The following is a 17242-nucleotide window of genomic DNA, read 5'->3' as shown; positions in this document are numbered from 1 at the left end:
GGGCCTGAATGCTATCCCTGAGCTTTTCAGCTCAAGGCTCTGCCACGTAAGTTACAGCACCACTTCCTGTTTCTGGTGGTTCATTGGAGATAAAAGTCTCATGGTCTTTAGTGTCTGAGCTGCTCTTGAACCTCGATCCTTAGAGCTCAATCTCCTGAGTAGCTAGGATTACAGGTGTGAACCACCGGCACTCAGCCTGATTTTATATCATGAGACTGAAAATATATTTCTTTCTATGAAGGAATCATACATTGAAATGATCTAGGGGGGAATGGCATGGCATTCTAGAAACCAATGACAAGGAGATCTTTTCCTCAATAGGGAAGCCCTGCCTATTTTTCTTTATATCAAAGCCAAGCCAACAGAACAATTTCTGTGGCAGTGTACAGTCTCAGGAGTAGAAATTCAGTTGCATAGGCATTAGGCACCCTTTATCATCTCTTGTCTCTCATGACCAATGACATTATGTTTAGTGCTTCAATAATTAATGAGTCCTGCCTATGCATATTTTCCCATTTATGTTTATTTAAAACCTCTTACATGGATACCAATCAAATCCAATGTGGTTTTATAGGTAAATCATCTTTATTTAAAAAAGAACGAGTCTGTTGCACTTTATGAATTCTAAACCAAAGGACACAAAGCATAAAAATCAATCATTTTGATTTGCAAATCTCTTACATGAAAATCCACACAAAACGATAAGACCAAAACCATATTAAATTACTCTGTTAGTATTCATGTGTACTGACACGTAATCAAGAGACATCACAGACTTTTTTTTATGTATGGCTCTAAATTGCCTTTGTGTGTCTGGTCATGATTCCAATCTCCTCCAAAGACTAAGAAAAGAAGGAATAATAATAGCAGGAAGTCAGTAAATGGAGATTTCTCTGAAGTTTAGAATGAAATAAGGCAGAACAAAGAAATGGGACCGGGGGAAGGTCTAGGACATGAGTAAGGTTTGGTTAAATGAGGAAGAATTTCTCTGATGTTTCAGAGGCTCTGCTTTGTTTAAATGCATTTCCTCCCTGAAGACTTACCCTGGTTTCCCCGTCTTCAGGTTAATTCGCTTTTCTCCTTTTTCTTTTTCTGTACTTCTTAAACAATTTTGGGGGGTCTGGCCTTATGAAAAGGTCTCTATTCACAGTGCAAACTCAGTACATGCCACTTGAAACAGATTTCATACCTTTTAATCCTATTATGTTGTCCTAAACTAAAGTTATTAGGAGAGCTTGTATTATTCCCACAGTGAGGAAGGAGTGTTATTCTTGAACTTGGCGCTGTAAAAGAAAAGCATGTGAGACCATTACGTCCCTGGAAGTGTCTCCTTATCTCCAGCAAGGAAATGAATGTTTTGTGCTTATTTTCACTGTTCTCCTGCGTGAGTTTTGGGTTTCAAATTTATTGACGCGGTTATAGTTGACCTTCAAGTTGGTTGACAGATTTCAACAGATTTGCTGTTTAACAATGAGAGATAAAGTACTCTCCCTGCCAACACTGCCCTGTTGATGGCTCCCATTCCTCATTTTTTTACCTCTATTATTTACTATCTCCTCCTGATATCAAGAAAAACGCATGGATTCTTATAACATTAGTCTATGCGATATATTAGGTGAAGTATAGATTATCCAGTTCTACCAGGAAAACAATTCAAAGTGTTAAAGATAAGAAATTACTCCTCCAAAATAATTTGAAAGTCAAATGCATATGATTCTATATTCCATATTCAGAGATCCTGGCAGATGTGGGACAGTGTTTATCAAGAGAGGTTCTTCTAATGTAGTCAATTTTGTTTTTATTTTAAAAAGGAAAAATATAGAAAATGGGCTAAATTGCATTTTTCCTTTTATAGCTGAGTTCTTTTGATATCTTGTTCTATGTGTATATGCTTACTATACATATATGCATAATTTTAAGCTGCATGTGTATAGCTAGTGTTTATGTGACTTTTAAGCACATAATTTTAGAATTTAAAAAAAATATTCAAATCTTTACAGAAATGTTAGTGCTTTATCGTGTTCAAAATATATAAGGAATTATGTAAATATTCTTTAAATAGTTGAATTGAATGAAACTGTTTCTGAGAGTATATAGATATATTTTACTGGACAATATTTTATGATTACAGATCTGTATCTGAGTCTTTCCCTGTGAACAGAATTACCTACTGATAAACCCCTTCTCTTGACACATAATCTAAGCAGCAATCACAGACTTATAACAATTATACATGTATTAAATTAAAAATAATGAAGTAGCTGCATGCAGATGGCTCAAGGCTCTATCCTAGTTACTTAGGAGGCTGAGATCTGAGAACTGCAGTTCAAGGCCAGCCTGGGCAGGAAAGGTCAAGAGATTCTTATCTCCGGTTGACCATTAGAAAACTGGAAGTAGAGCTATAGTTCAAAGTAGTAGATCTCTAGTCTAGAGCAAAAAGAGTTCTGGGGACTGTGCCTGAGCTCTGAGTTCAAGCCCCATGGCTGAGCAAAAAGAAAATCTTTCCTACTGGATACTGGTGGCACATACCTGTAATCCTAGCCACTCAGGAGGCTGGGATCTGAGGATAATGGTTCGAAGCCAAACCAGAAGAAAAGTCCCTGTGAGACTCTTATCTCCAACTAACCACTCAAAAATTGGGCATGGTGCCCTGAGTTCAAGCCCTATAACCATGAGTATAGGCAAGGGGCTCTGGCTTTGCTGTTGTCATTGTTGTTTTTGTTTGTTCTTTGCCAAAGGAAGCAGAGACCTTAGGATACTATCTGACTGGAATAAATGAGAAGCAATCTAAATGGGAAAAAGGAGAAATGAGAAATGAATAATACTTCAATGTCATAAAAGAAACTCTAAAATTAACTAGAGCTATTATAAGTTTTATCCCATATGGCCTTGAGTGTAAAATCAATTTTGTCTACCTAAGGCTGATATTAGATAGATAGATAGATAAATAGGTAGATAGATAGATAGATATGCGTTTTTAAAGAACTATATGTCTAAACAGGTCTTTTTTTAATATAAAAGTTTATAAACCTTGGAACAAGTTACCAAGTTGAAAACAGTGGAATGTCTTTCCCTGGATGCTCTTTAAAGAAGAATAAATTGCTGTCTGGACTGCTTCCTGAATACAGCATTAGTCTGTACAACTTTTGAGATTCTTGGTCCTTTTGCTGTGGCATAAAGTTGTCGGCAGTTACAGGATTAATTTTAGCATTCCGCAAACTCTCTTGACTTTAGACTTTTATTTCTATTTCTTTAGCATGGCAGAATCCAATCTAGGTAGTAAATGACAGCTCCCAAGTTTTAGTACTTCAAGATTTTCTTTCTTTCTTTTTTGTCATAAGGTGTATAACAATGGCTCACTGAAGGAAGCTGCAAAATTTCTGTAATGTTTCTAGAATAAATAAATCTTGCTTGCTGTCTTTGGTGCTCTTGTGTATCACTGACAGTTCACATCATACTGATTTACTCATTTCTATACATCAAGACATCACAATAGCTGCATGAGTGGTTTATGAGTGGCTCTCGGTGGCAATCATACAGCACAAATGTTCCTGGGCTCTATGACAAGCATGTACCAGCTCCTGGGCATTGTGACCTCCATCAAGGCATGATTTACTGATGTGGTCTCAGTAGTTCGCCAGTGCCAGGCAATTATTATATATTCACTGTTTTTTTTTTTGCTTTGTTTTTGTTTTTCAATTTGGTTGAGAAAATTCAAAGCATACAGAAGTATGTGACTGGATCTTTTTGTCAGTTCCTATAGACAACAGTGGCTATGTAACTTATTGCCTAGATTGGAAGGAACCTTTCTAAGAATAAAATGAAAGAAAGGAGACATAATTAATAGTAGTCCTATGATGACACAGGCACCAACACGTGCTCTTCTAAGACAATCAAGAGGTATGGGGTCCTATTCCAAATCTAAACCTTAGTATCACAGTAGACAAGACTGGCTGCTGTTGGAACCAGAATGAAATAGGATTCTATCACTGCTACTCAATTACAGGAAAGAAAAGAAGCCAAGGAGAATTTAGATTCCAAGGACCCCCTTTATTCCTCATATACTTCTCAATCTTCCTCTCTGTTTTGACATGATTTACAAATATTCTTGAATTTTAGGTTCAATAATGCATGCATTTGTTATGATTAATGTATTTGCTTTTATTTGAAGAGCTTTCATTTGGCTGGGTATAATGATAATATTTTACATAATAAACTATCCCAGGTATAGGAACATAAAACAAATGTGATTGTTTCATCATTGTCTCAGTGCTGGGAATTAACTGAGTATAACTAAATAATGCTCATTCTGTGAACTTCATAAATCTAAGTCAGATAAGACCTGTGATTAATGACATCTCAACATCTGAATTCCTTTACTTTGATTACCAGCTAAGAGTTCACAATGCGCCTGTGTTTTGAGTGTAATAAGGCCTCCAAAGATGACCTCAGCTTCTTCATTGCCTGAAGTCTGGGGTCCAAAAGCAGGTAAAACAAAAAAATCCCTAGAGAAAAATCAGGTAGAAAAATGTTTCTCCTTCTTCTCTGATTTTGTCTCATAACTTTACCAGTCTTTCTAAATGGGTAATATAATGTTATTATTGATTTTGTTTTAATTTAAATAATGGTTTCCAAAAGGCACATTAGCTCTTATTCTTTTCTAAAAAATACAATACTGATTAACTCCATTCTCAATGTTCATCACTAAATTCCAGCCCTCAATTTGTCTCCTCTAACTGTCTCCTACCACTTTCTCTTGTCACCCCTTTCTGTGTTCTCTTTTCTGTCCATTCCTGATGCTAACTGAATTTGCTTACAGATCTTACAACAGAAAGGTCGAGTCCTGAAGTATTTTACTTCAAGTAGACAGAAAGTCAAAGCAAAAAGTTTTTGCTTTCAGCATGGACAATATCATGAATAGAGAATAATGCTTGACTTTCCTTTTAGAGATGTTAAACCAAAACAAAAGTTAAAGTGAACATCCTTTTTCAATAATCTGTACCAGCTTTATCTTTACATCTAAAGAATTACTAAACCATTGTGTTTAACAATGTGTCCAAAAGCAGCTGAGGATACCTAGAAAGACTATATGAACTTTCATGTCAATGTGATTTAAACACAACATACTGGTAAAAAGAGAAAGACCCCGCCTCTCCCGAAAAAAAAATGGCCTAAGTGGAGAAATTGCACGGATAATCTGTTGAATCTGAACTCTGTCTAATTTCCTTGAGGGAGAACTTTAATTTTCATGAATTCTTGCTGGTCTTTTTTGTTACTTGACCTAATAATCACCTGCAATCAGAATCCCTCAAATCATGTGGAAAGTTCAAGGTAACAGGTACTTAGGAGGAAGTGATGATGGCTCTAGAGAAATGTCTTGGGATACCTCCCTGAAGTTCGTGAATTGATGCCTGGAAGCACAATCCACTCTAGAAGATGAGGAGTGGTTAGAAATCTCATATTCTCACATACCATGAGCCCCAAGGAAGAAAGATAGAGCTATGGGAATTCTTCTGCAGTTCCTGAAGAGACTTGAAAGTAGTTTGAAAATTATCTTGAAGCCAAACTTTCTACTTCCAATGCTTCAAAATTAGATCCAAATGTTCAATTAACATTACAAACTTTCCAATTATGATTCCTTCTCAGTATCAACATGGAAAGACAATATTTGGAAATAAGGTTAGGATGCATTCCCCCCAGTGATGTTCTAAGCATCAGAAGATGGTCAAAATTCTCCATTCAACCAATTTTAGTTTTAATATCTGTAACACTTGTTTTCTTTTTCTTTTCATTTCAGCATTTAGCATAACAGTAGTCTCATAATTGTTTACTTGAATAAATCATTAATATTTTAGTCACATGCAGCATACAGCTGACAGAAACAAGCACGGTTTGGAATTTGGAATCTTCTACTCCCTAGATATATTATCTTGGAGAATTCTTTAAACCTTTTTGATTTTTGTGTTCACATTTGTTAAAAAAAAATTTAACAATCCGCAACATCTAAAACTGATAACTATTCATAATAGATGTTAATGTGTCACCCCACCTTGGAGTACATAAAAATCAAATGTAGTCGTGTTCCACCCATAAAATGCAATTATATTTAATGTACATTATTTACAAATTGACCTACATAACCCGGAGGTATGATGGAGGAATGGAATGGGGAGAGTGATGAAATGGTTGACATTGATCTAGATGTACTGTATTCATAATCTGACATGGAATTATAGTCTCTTTGGACAAATACTTTATACTAAAATAAAAAGTTTTAAATATTTTTAAAAAATAAAGCTATTTAGGGGAAAAAACCCAAAGCAGTTTGTTTGGGGGCCCACAAGGCATCCCAAGAGGAATGAGTCTTGGAGTCACTGAGGCATTCATTCATTGTTGCTGATTATTTTTTTTAACTTTATTATTTTTTTTTCCAGTCCTGAGACTTGAACTCAGGGTCCGAGCACTGTCTTTGGGCTTTCTCAAGGCTAGTGCTCTAGCTACACTTTCAGCTTTTTCTGTGTGTATGGAACTAAGGAATCGAACCCAGGGCTTCGTGCATGCTAGGCAAACAGGCAGCCACTAAGCCATGCTTCTGGCCCCTTTTGTTGTCTTCACTCCCTCAATCCCCAAATTCACAACACTTGCTAACTTTGTACCACCCAGGAATACATCCACATTCAGAAGATGTTGAGGACTAGTTCTGTATCTCTTCTTTTTAAAAGAACAAAGGGACAAGATTTAACTGTGAAGAGAAGAGGCTGGATAAACATATAACAGTAGTGACGACTGGGCTTTCTGTACAGGGAGAAAACCACTACCCATGCTTTCCATAATTTCATGCTATAAAGAAGCTTGCAGATGAACTAGTTGACTAATTTATTTTCCAGTAAGGAGCTTCCATTTATTCTCAAACTATTGAAGCTAACTACTTCCTGCTCTCCATAATGCCACATGTGCTCTAAGAGCTAAAATTCGTGAATCAATTCAGAGAAATTTGGAGAAAATGCTCCTTAATAATTACCGTATCGACTTTTCCAAGCATTTTAGGACTACATTTCTAGAATGGACTATGGCCAAGACTAGTCAAATCATATTTTATTTCTGGCTGAGTGCAGTTCAAGGACTGAGGTAGAATCCATGAAGTACTGGTGCGATCCTCACTTCCTGCCTCTCCCTTCTCCCTCCCTCCTTTCCTACCTTCCTTCCTTCCTTCCTCCCTCCTTCCTTCCCTCCTTCCTTTCCTCCTTCCTTCCTTCCCTTCATTCTGATCTATTTGGATTCCTTCCCTTCTTTCTTATCTATTTGGAGCAGTATAGGAAAGGAAATCAGGACAGAGAGAATGGTGACTTGAAGATATGAATATATATTGGACTAAACCTTGGTTGGACATTTTTAACTTTTTCAAAAGATGAATATTGCTTTCTCTATAATTTCTCTGTGGGAAACTTTTAAATCCCTTAATCCACAGGATTCAAATGCACCATGAGATCTCTCCTAGCTCACACCCATTGCCATTTATAGTCCATGTTCACCCTCATCCAACACGGTCTTGCTGCCTTTGTGCTGGTCCTGCCCTCCTTGACCATGGAGTATGTGGGACTGGCCTGCATTTCCTGGCTCCTCCAGGCTGTCATACCTGTCCTCTTTTTAAAAAAAAATATTAAAGAATTTATTAACATTGATTTTTACATCATATTTCAAATGACGTATTTAACAAACAAGTATTCCAGAAGGGAATCTCTATATACAATCACTGGCATTTAGATTTTAGAACATAATTAAAATTAGGCTGAGGGTTTGTATGTCATAGGTACATATTACTTCAATTTGAATTTGTTTCCTCATTTTCAGGTCATTGTAGCATAAACTTCATCACAGTCTAATCTGATCCACTTCTTAAATAGTGAACTGTGAAATTTCCAGCTCCAACTAACAACTTTTTTCCTTCTGTCACTCTGAATAAATTTCCCTCTCAAATTCACTACATCTTTAATTCCTTAATAATTCTGTTTCACCAATTTGCTTTCCATTCTCTTCTTTCTCTGCTCGCATCTCTCTAATAAAATAACACGATGGCAAAGCTTCAGATGTCTGGTTCTTTGAACTTTCTACAACTAGCTTTCCAGTGGGTCAGTCTCCATTCCAGTTTTCTCCAGTGTAATCTCAGGGCAAGAGGGGCCTAGGCGCTACTATGCAGTTGTTATTTACACAGAGTGGAAGTGCTCACTGAGAAATCTGATCTGAATAAAAACTGACAGGAGAGGAGAGAGATGCCTCCCTGGTGTCTTGAAGAGGTACACACTAGGCAGAGAGAAGAGCTTGTGCCAAGATGCTGCTGCTGGTGAGAATTTTCTAGATTTTCCAGTTGTGTGGCTGGAGCAGAATTTACAAGGGGAACAGTACTACAATGTGACATTTCAGAAGTAGCCTGGCCATGGTGGAGGCATTGGCAGAATATGCTTTAGGGAGAATAGCTTCTGTGAAGTTGTTTCACCCATCCAGTATTCCCTTCTGACCTGAAAACTTTGCTTATTTTGCTGCCGGGCTCTTCTGCAGTCCTATCAAGAAATGAAAGAATGGTGTGTTCGTTTTTCAGTTGCTCACCTCTTCCATTCAATCTGGAACATGATTCCACATCTGTGTCTCTCTCCTCCTACCTAGACTCAGAACCAATTTTACTCAGTGCTCCTTTGGACCTTTACATAGTGCCTGTATCACTGGAGTTAGAGATGTGGGAATGCATGGGATTATGGTTTTTGAAAACATGAGTTCTGAAATCAGATGATCTCAGTTGGTGACAGACGAGTCAATCTTGTTTTTTTTCTAACTCATAAAATAGGGTTGGCAATAATTATACCCTTCAGTGAGTTTGTAAGAATTAAGATTCTGGAGAGAGGAAAAGTGAACAATTGTTATTCTATAGACACTATGAGAAAAATGAACTATGAAACTTGTAGGCAGGAATAGGAAAGGGAAACTGAAGGGAAAGCAAAAGAAGGGATGAAAAAAGAACAAGATGTGGTATTTATATACAATGGAATTCTATGCTGCTGTCAGAAAGAACCACATCTCCCCATTTGTAAGGAAATGGAAAGACTTAGAAAAAATCATATTAAATGAAGTAAGCCAGACTCAAAGGAACTTAGGCTCAATGGTTTCCCTCATTTGTCATAATCAGTAGAAACCTTGGGTTCTACTAGCAGAGATCTGTAATAGAGCAAAATCTTGATACATAAGGCCATATAGTATGAAGCTAATTGAAAGGACCTCCAGGATATTGAAACAAAAGCCATATAACGAATGATTGTTGTCCTTAATGTACTATGTTGTCTCTCATCTCCTTTGCTGTCCCTTGGGTATCTCATATTGTTACAGTATCTCACTTTGTTATCTGATATATTGAATTTATTTGTATTTGGTTATTTGAAATTTGATAGGGAAGGGGGGAAAACCAAGACAGTTGGGGGGGTGGGGGGCGGGTAATGGGTACCAAGACATGTGAAAGGGTATCAATGTATGTGAATTAAGGCACCTTCTATCTGGCAAATATCATGTAACCCTTTTATTAATTACAATAAAAAATATAAAAAAAAGAAAAAAGAATTGTGCTCCTTATCTAACTGAAGAAATGATAACTCCTATGTAAGATACCTTAATAATAAAAAAAAAATTATAAAAGAATTAGGATTCCTTGATTAAATAATTAAAAATAATACATATCAAACATCCTATAAAGAATGTTTTAATGGGTACTATCTCTACAAAGTAGAATCTCATATTTCTGGACATCCATATGATATATCCAGGTCATATTCTACACTTCTATTATGCTTTTTTTTTTACTCCTCCTCGCCTTCCTACTGGAAGAAATATACACATGTGATTTCCATATGAGCACCTGATGTTCTGTCTCTCTTCCTGAACTACATCTTATTAACAGAGACTTGGCTCTGTCTCTTAGAAGTAACAATTTACTGAGAAAATTTGGAATAACAAATCTTAAATGGATAAAGAGTGACACACTGTGGTTGTAGCTGCTATTTTCACAAAACCATTTGATTTGTTTTTTTCTTGATGGTTGTACTAAAGATTTTCCTCCCACTATGGAACAAATTAAAATAAAAATTTTAAGCTTTTGATTTTTTTTTTAGCTTACAAGTTCTTTGAAAATAAGTTCGGTTGCTAGTTATGTTTAAACCAAAACGGTACATTGCAATCTTAATTTTTAAAATGAGAAAATGAATACTTATAGAGTGTTAGAAATTTGCCAGTGTTCACACTATTTATACATGGCTAAGCAGTTTTGATTAGGTCTCAAGGGACCTGGGCTACACAGTAAACTCTACCATGTGATTGGGTATATGCCGTTAAGCCAGTCCCTTAAAATCACAAATTATTACTTCCATTTTTTAGTAGTAGAGAAAGGAAGATTTGCCTCACCTGGCTTTGGAGAGCACTGATCAAGCAAATGGAATACAACACACAGAAGCAATGTTTACAGACTGCAAAGTAATAGAAATGTTCATTGTTTTTAATTCCTTGCTACCACAATAGGAGGATTAACATATATAACATAACACTGACCAGTCTGTATATCTACTTGGGTAAACCTTTAAGTTAAATAATCAACAGCTTTCAATTTTTAAATTTTAATTAGCACTTTTCTAATACTAAAATTATACATCCTCTAGTAAACACTGTAACTGTAGCCTAACACAAACTTTGTAAAATTATTGAAATTATTCATTCAAAATTAGGATTTCTTGTGTGTTAGAATGAAAGTCATTAAATTCCTATTGTATGACCTCACTGGGGTGCTGCTATTTTCTTGGTCTAATGAAAACTCTCCACTGGCACACTATATGTATTACATATAGTAAAATAGAATCTAGAGTATTGGGTAAACTTTCATTAATTCTCAAGTGTTTTACACAAAGAAATTAGGTTGGCTAGCTTTTCATAGCATCTGGCAGTATAAGAGCTGAGTTTTGTTTTCAAAATTGGTTAGATTAAGGTTGAGGTGAGAACTCAAATAATGGAGAGTAAAAGGCCCTAAGTTCAAAGTCCACTACTTCCAAATCAGGAGAAACAAAAGAATATTCATCTTTCAGAAACAGTTGAGCACAATTTCTAGAAAGTATAATCATTGGAGATACTTTTTCCTTTCTTTTTCCTTCCCCTTTTCCTCCCTTCTTCCCTTCCTCCTCCCCTCCCTGCCCCTCCCCCAGCTCTTTCTTTTGTGTTATTAGTCCTGGAACTTGAACTAAGTGCTGTCTCTAAGCTTTTTTGAGGAAGGTTAGTACCCTATCACTTGATCAAAAGCTCTACTTTCAGCTTCTTGGTTGTTCATTGGAGATAAGAGGTCTCATGGACTTTTCCTGCTTGTCTTGGCTTTGAACTGTGATCCAAAGAACTCAGCTTCCTGAGCAGCAAGAGTTATAGGTGTGAACCATGGGTACCTAGTTCACCATTTGAGTGTATTTCATACATTGTTCATACTTTTCAATTTCTATAACTCATTGCATTAACTATTCAATGTTTAAGTCACTTTTAGAGAGTTCTGAGGATCTTTAACCACATTTATTATTAAATTATTATCACAAAGGCACCTAACTTTACATATATTTTCCAAATTAAAAAAGATCAGATGAAGCCAAAATACTCTATAAGATTTTCTTGCTGTTTTACAGCACTGATTATCAAACCCAAAACTTAATTCATGCTTGGCAAAGATTCTACCACATCCCAATCAGTAGGGTGGGTTGCAGTACCTGGGCTATCACTGGACAGGAATAAAGCAAAAGCATATGACAATTTTGTGTGATGAATTTGGGGCCAAACAATATATGGATCCAATGTATAGCATTCAGTGCTTATTTAGCAATAAACATTATTTTTCAATATGTATTAGATATGACCGCCAGACTACAGGCCCGTACCTATACTCCAAAGATCCCAGGTTGGAAGAAACAAATTTTAGAAAGCCATTGGGCTAAGCCATTGATCAGCCATGTGAACATTGGCAAATTTCTTATACTCTGTAAGAATTCATTTTCTCATTTTCAAAATTAAGATTTTAATGTACTGTTTTGGTTTAAACATAACTAGCAACCCAACATTTTCAGAGAACTTTTAAGCTAAAAATATCAAAAGCTTAGGTTTGAAATTGAGAAGTGATTATGTCTACTGTGATGAGTGCACCGCTCACTTCAGGTTTTTGTTAGGTCTTTCTCATTATTCCGTTTTATGTCAATGCACTTTAAACTTTTTTAAACCACAAAAATGGAATAAAATGGCTTTCCTTAAATCCTATTGTATCATTTAGCAATACAATGGTGAATTGTTTTTTAAAAGCATGTATTTCACAGTTTTCATGCAAATATAAAATATTACATTCTTATTTCTATTTTGTTTTATCCCATTATAGAATTATAACCATATTGCATTATGGAAAGAACTAGAAGAATATTATGTTAGTTAAGCAAACTATGTCAAGCCCAGAAAGATGAAAAGTGCATGTTTTTCCTTATATGTAGAAGCTAGATTTAACTTATAAACTTATAAGTAAATATGTTGGGTGGGAGGTAAATGTATACAAATGAATTAAATGAAATATGGTAGATTCAAAGAAGGATTCAAGTAGTGCAATTCCTTAGCAAGGTAAAATCAAAATTCAACAAAACAAAATACCAGAAAGTGGATACTGGAAAGGGGTGGTGGGGTCCAGGGGAAAGGAATAGAGACAATGAAGAGGAAAAGGGAAAGAATGCAGTCTAGGATATAATATTATATATATATATATATATCTGTATTACAAAACTAAGAAGACTAAAGAATGGTAGGAAAGTGGTAGAATGTTGTAGGGGGTGACATTGATCATGATATATTGTATTCTTAAATTGCCTTGTTAAATGGCAACTTCCTTGTAGAACTAAAAAAAAAAATGTAAGGATCCAAGTGTATATTAAACAATTTTTGGAAGAACGCTACCATCTAGTGGTCAAATTGAAAAACCCACTCATATGTGTGTATCTGTATTGTAAAGGTGATGAACATAAGGTAAGGAGTGCATTTCTTTCTAAGCACTTTTACCCCTTCCTTATTTTCTCCCACTTACCTCTCCCCCATTTGTATAGTTCATTTCCAACACAGAGTCTAGTGAGTATTGTTGTTTCATTACTACAGTCTGCCTGTGTATATTCTGATAATGTAACAAATACCCGTGGACTTAATAGCTCCCAAAATACAAGCAAGCTCAAAATAAGTTATATATAGTAGCATGGTCTCCATTTTATCCATCTGCTACCCCTTCCATAGGCAATCACTTTAATATGCCACAGAAAGACGTGTATTCAGAGAGATTCTGATGTCCTTGGAATAATCTTCTTTCACCTCAGCACTGGATAAGGTCACACCTAACTCATTTTGTCTTTGGGTTCCAAAGAACACCTGTATTCCTATAAAGAACTGTAGAGCAGGAAGCTCAGGAAAGTCTCCTGTTAGTGGGAAATCCTTTGCGAATGATTGCCAGGCTCATCCAGTTGTATGGCCAGCTCTGACTGTTGAAAATCAGTCTTGGTTCCCAATGTCAATTGCAAATCTGATTGTTTTTACCCAACCATAGTCACTGAATGTGAACAGCCCAAAAGTCCACTGACTGATGAACAGATTCAGCAAATGTAATGTGTATATACAAAGAAATAATTTTTCAACTTCAAAGGGAAGGAAAGCCTCTATCACATGTTACATGGATGAACCTGGAAGGTGATATGCTGAATAAAATAAACACCAGTCACAAAGAAACAGTTACTTATGAATCTTCTTATAAGAGGAACTTAGACAAACTCATAGACGCAGATGGTAAGAGGATGGTTGCGAAGGGCCGGAGGAAGGGGATATTGTAGAATAGAATCACAGTTCTAGTTTTCTAAGATAAAAGAGATGCTTGTACAGCAACAGAAGGTTAGTTAATGATATTGAAACTGTTCACTTAAAATTGCTAAGATGGTAAGTTTTCTTTTTTGTTTACTTTACTACAATTCATTCTTGTTAATATACCCTGAATTGCTCATTGACTACTAACTTCATGAAGAAAAAAATCTAAGGAACAAGTTACAGCTGTGCAAAGAAAGGATTCAAATTTCTTCCAGCTGATATTTCTCAGGTTCTTATTTCTTCTTTTCTTTTTTTCCAGTCCTGGGCTTGAGCTCAGGGCCTGAGCACTATCCTTGGACTTTCTCAAGGCTAGAGCTCTACCACTTGAGGTCTACCACTCTACCTGTTTTTTTATGGTTCTCCAGGGACTTACACTGTACTGCTGCAGACAAGTTGCAAATTCTTTGCAAAAGTTTACAGCTTTTCATTACCTAAGATCAAGGAGACTTAAAAAAATCATAATGATACAGCATTTTCAGCCAAATTTTGGTTACTGAATACTTACATTATTATTCAGTATTCAAGTGGTTACATGCAGGTACCAAGAGGTTGATTTCATGTGGTGACACCAGTCCAAAGGAATATTGTACAAAAATATCTTAGCTGACATATAGAGTCAAGAAACCATTTGTATGCTCAGCTGTATACACACGTGTGTGTGTGTGTGTGTGTGCATGTGTGTGTGCAGTTGTGCCATGAGGAACATAAATTTCTTGTATGTTGCTTATTTTGATGGTTTAAACATTTTTAATTGCTATTTATTTTCATGGAAGTATATATGTGCATATGTGTACACCTTTTACAAAACTTTCTTACTTTAAAAAGTAATACAACACCATCAATTCAAAGCATGCATAACTCATTTTTAAATGTCAAATTTAGGAATAAGTATGAAATTTAATTATAAGTATCAAAATGTAATTGTGCATCAGCACCAGATTGATGCTTAAAGGTAGGATAAAGAAAAATGTCATCCATAACAAAGATTAACGGTATATTCGCATACAAGACATGCACCTCCATCTCTAATCACATGATTGCATCATTGTGATGCGAGTTGTTTTACTCTCCCTCGTCACCCTCTTGATTCCCAGCTCAATCTTCACACGCCTCAGGTACAGGTGCATGTCAAGTATTTGGGGTATGTTCCCCCTTCTTCAACCTCTCCATTTGTCTTCTTGCCTACCACGACTACCTTCATACCATACAGTGCCGGGTTTTCATTTCTGTCCATTTATATATTGCATGCTAATAGTTCAAAGGGATTTCACTTATATTCCTCACTTATTTCTCTCTTTCCTCATCCCCACTACCCTATATTATTCAACAGCCTTTTATTTCTCTTTTCGTTCACAAATACAATGCACATCAGTATCGCTCACCGTCTAATAGTCTCCCTTCCCCCATCTCCAGCATGATCTCTACCCATGTGTACATGAACAGTGTGCAATTACTTGCATGTTTATCTTTTAGGTGTAGCATTCACATAGGAGAGAAAACACGTGAACATGTGACCTTTGTCTTTCTTAACATCACTTACTTTGCTTACCATGATGTTCTCCACTTCTATTTATTTCTCTGGAAATGATACGATTTCATGTTTCATGGCTGAATAAGACTTTGTTGTTGGTTTGCACCATATTTTCTTGAGCTATTCGTTGGTTGTAGGGCATGTAGTCTCTTCCCATAGCTGTGCGATTGTTAGTGTTGAAATGCATCTGGCTGTGTAAGTGCCTCTGTTGTATCTAGGCAGATACTCTTTCATAAATACACTCAAGTGTTATCACTGGGTAGTCCAGCAGTTCAACTTTTAGTTTCTATTTTGAGGAATTTCCATACTGACTTCCATAGTATTTCTTGCTTACTTTCTTATCGGCAATGTGTATGGTTGCTTTCCCCCCACATCCTGACCAAGCATTTACTATTGGCTATGTTGTTCATAATGGCCATTCCGACTGAAATGACAGGAAACCTCAAAGCCCTTTTGATTTTGCATTTTCTTTATGGCTAAAGATGTTGAAGATTTCTTCATGTATTTATTGTCTTTCAAGAATTTGCTGTTTATTCCACTGTACATTGGGCTGCTGGGTTTTGAGATCCTGGTATGTTCTTGTTATTAAACTATCCTTAGATATAAGGCTGGCAAAAAGAAATCTCCAATTCTACAGTTGTCTCTTGAGTTCAGCGACTCCTTTGTGGTGCAAAAGCTTTTTAGTTTAATGCACTCATTTGTCAATCCTTGCTCTTATTTTCTTTTTTTATTGTCAGAGTAATCTATAGAGGGGTTATAATTACATAAGCCAGGTAGTAGGTGCATTACTTTTCACACATTGATACCTCTTCTCATATTTTTGTCCCCATTTCCCTCCCCCCACCCCTTTCCAATCATCTTGTTTTCTCCCTTTCCCTTTCCTATTTCAAATAAACAAATAAACACATATACAATATACCAGATAACAATGTCAGATGCAGTAACAATATGTGATTAACCAAAGGGCAACAAAAGAGAAGAGAAATAACACAGCACATTAAGAACAACAATCACACAAGATAAAGCTCTTGTTTCCATATCGTAGACTTATTTTCCATTCAGGACATTACTAGGTCAGAATATTCTAGTGTTTCTGTATTTTGTAGTAGTTTTAAAGTTATAGGTCTTATATTAAGGTCCTGATCCACTTGGAATTGGCATTAGTGTGGGGCAAGAGATAGAGATCAAGGCTTCATTTTTCCCTATGTTGACCTCAGATTTTCCAGAATTGTTTGTCTTGGGTTGGTTGTTTTTCTGGTCTGGTATGTCGGGTGTACTAATAGCCTCCTATACCTAGATGGCTGTTAAGTAAACAGGAACATTTCCTCTTAGTCTTTCATTGAACATATTTTCTATTCCTGCAGCTCCCAGTCTCTGAGTGCTCTGCCAGCCAGGAGTTTGGCGCTGTTTTTATAGTGAACTTTAGACAAATGCTGTAGCCAAGGTCATGCTCTAGCCAAGGATGGTGGGATCAATGGCCTGCAGACCTTCCACAGTCTGGGACCTTATTGCTGGTGTCTAATCTTGCCAGTGTTTAATCTATTCCACTCTCAGGCCACTTCTCTGGATGTATCCATGCTGTCCTCCAGGATCTGGAGATAGCTGAGTCTTCAGTCCTGTCTGACTGTAAGCTACTTGCAAAATGTTCACGTAGACTGATACCTTCAGAATCTAAAACATAAGGAAGAGGCTAGGAGATGAGACAGAACCAGGAAGGAAGTAAAGCACTAAGTGAAGCACTAAGAGCAAGAAGCATTTCTCCCATCACTTTTCCCG

The sequence above is a fragment of the Megascapheus bottae genome, chromosome 10 (assembly GCF_031878675.1).
Source record: "Megascapheus bottae isolate mThoBot1 chromosome 10, mThoBot2.hap1, whole genome shotgun sequence".
In the NCBI taxonomy this organism is placed as follows: Eukaryota; Metazoa; Chordata; class Mammalia; order Rodentia; family Geomyidae; genus Megascapheus; species Megascapheus bottae.
Note: the sequence above shows the minus strand (reverse complement) of the source record.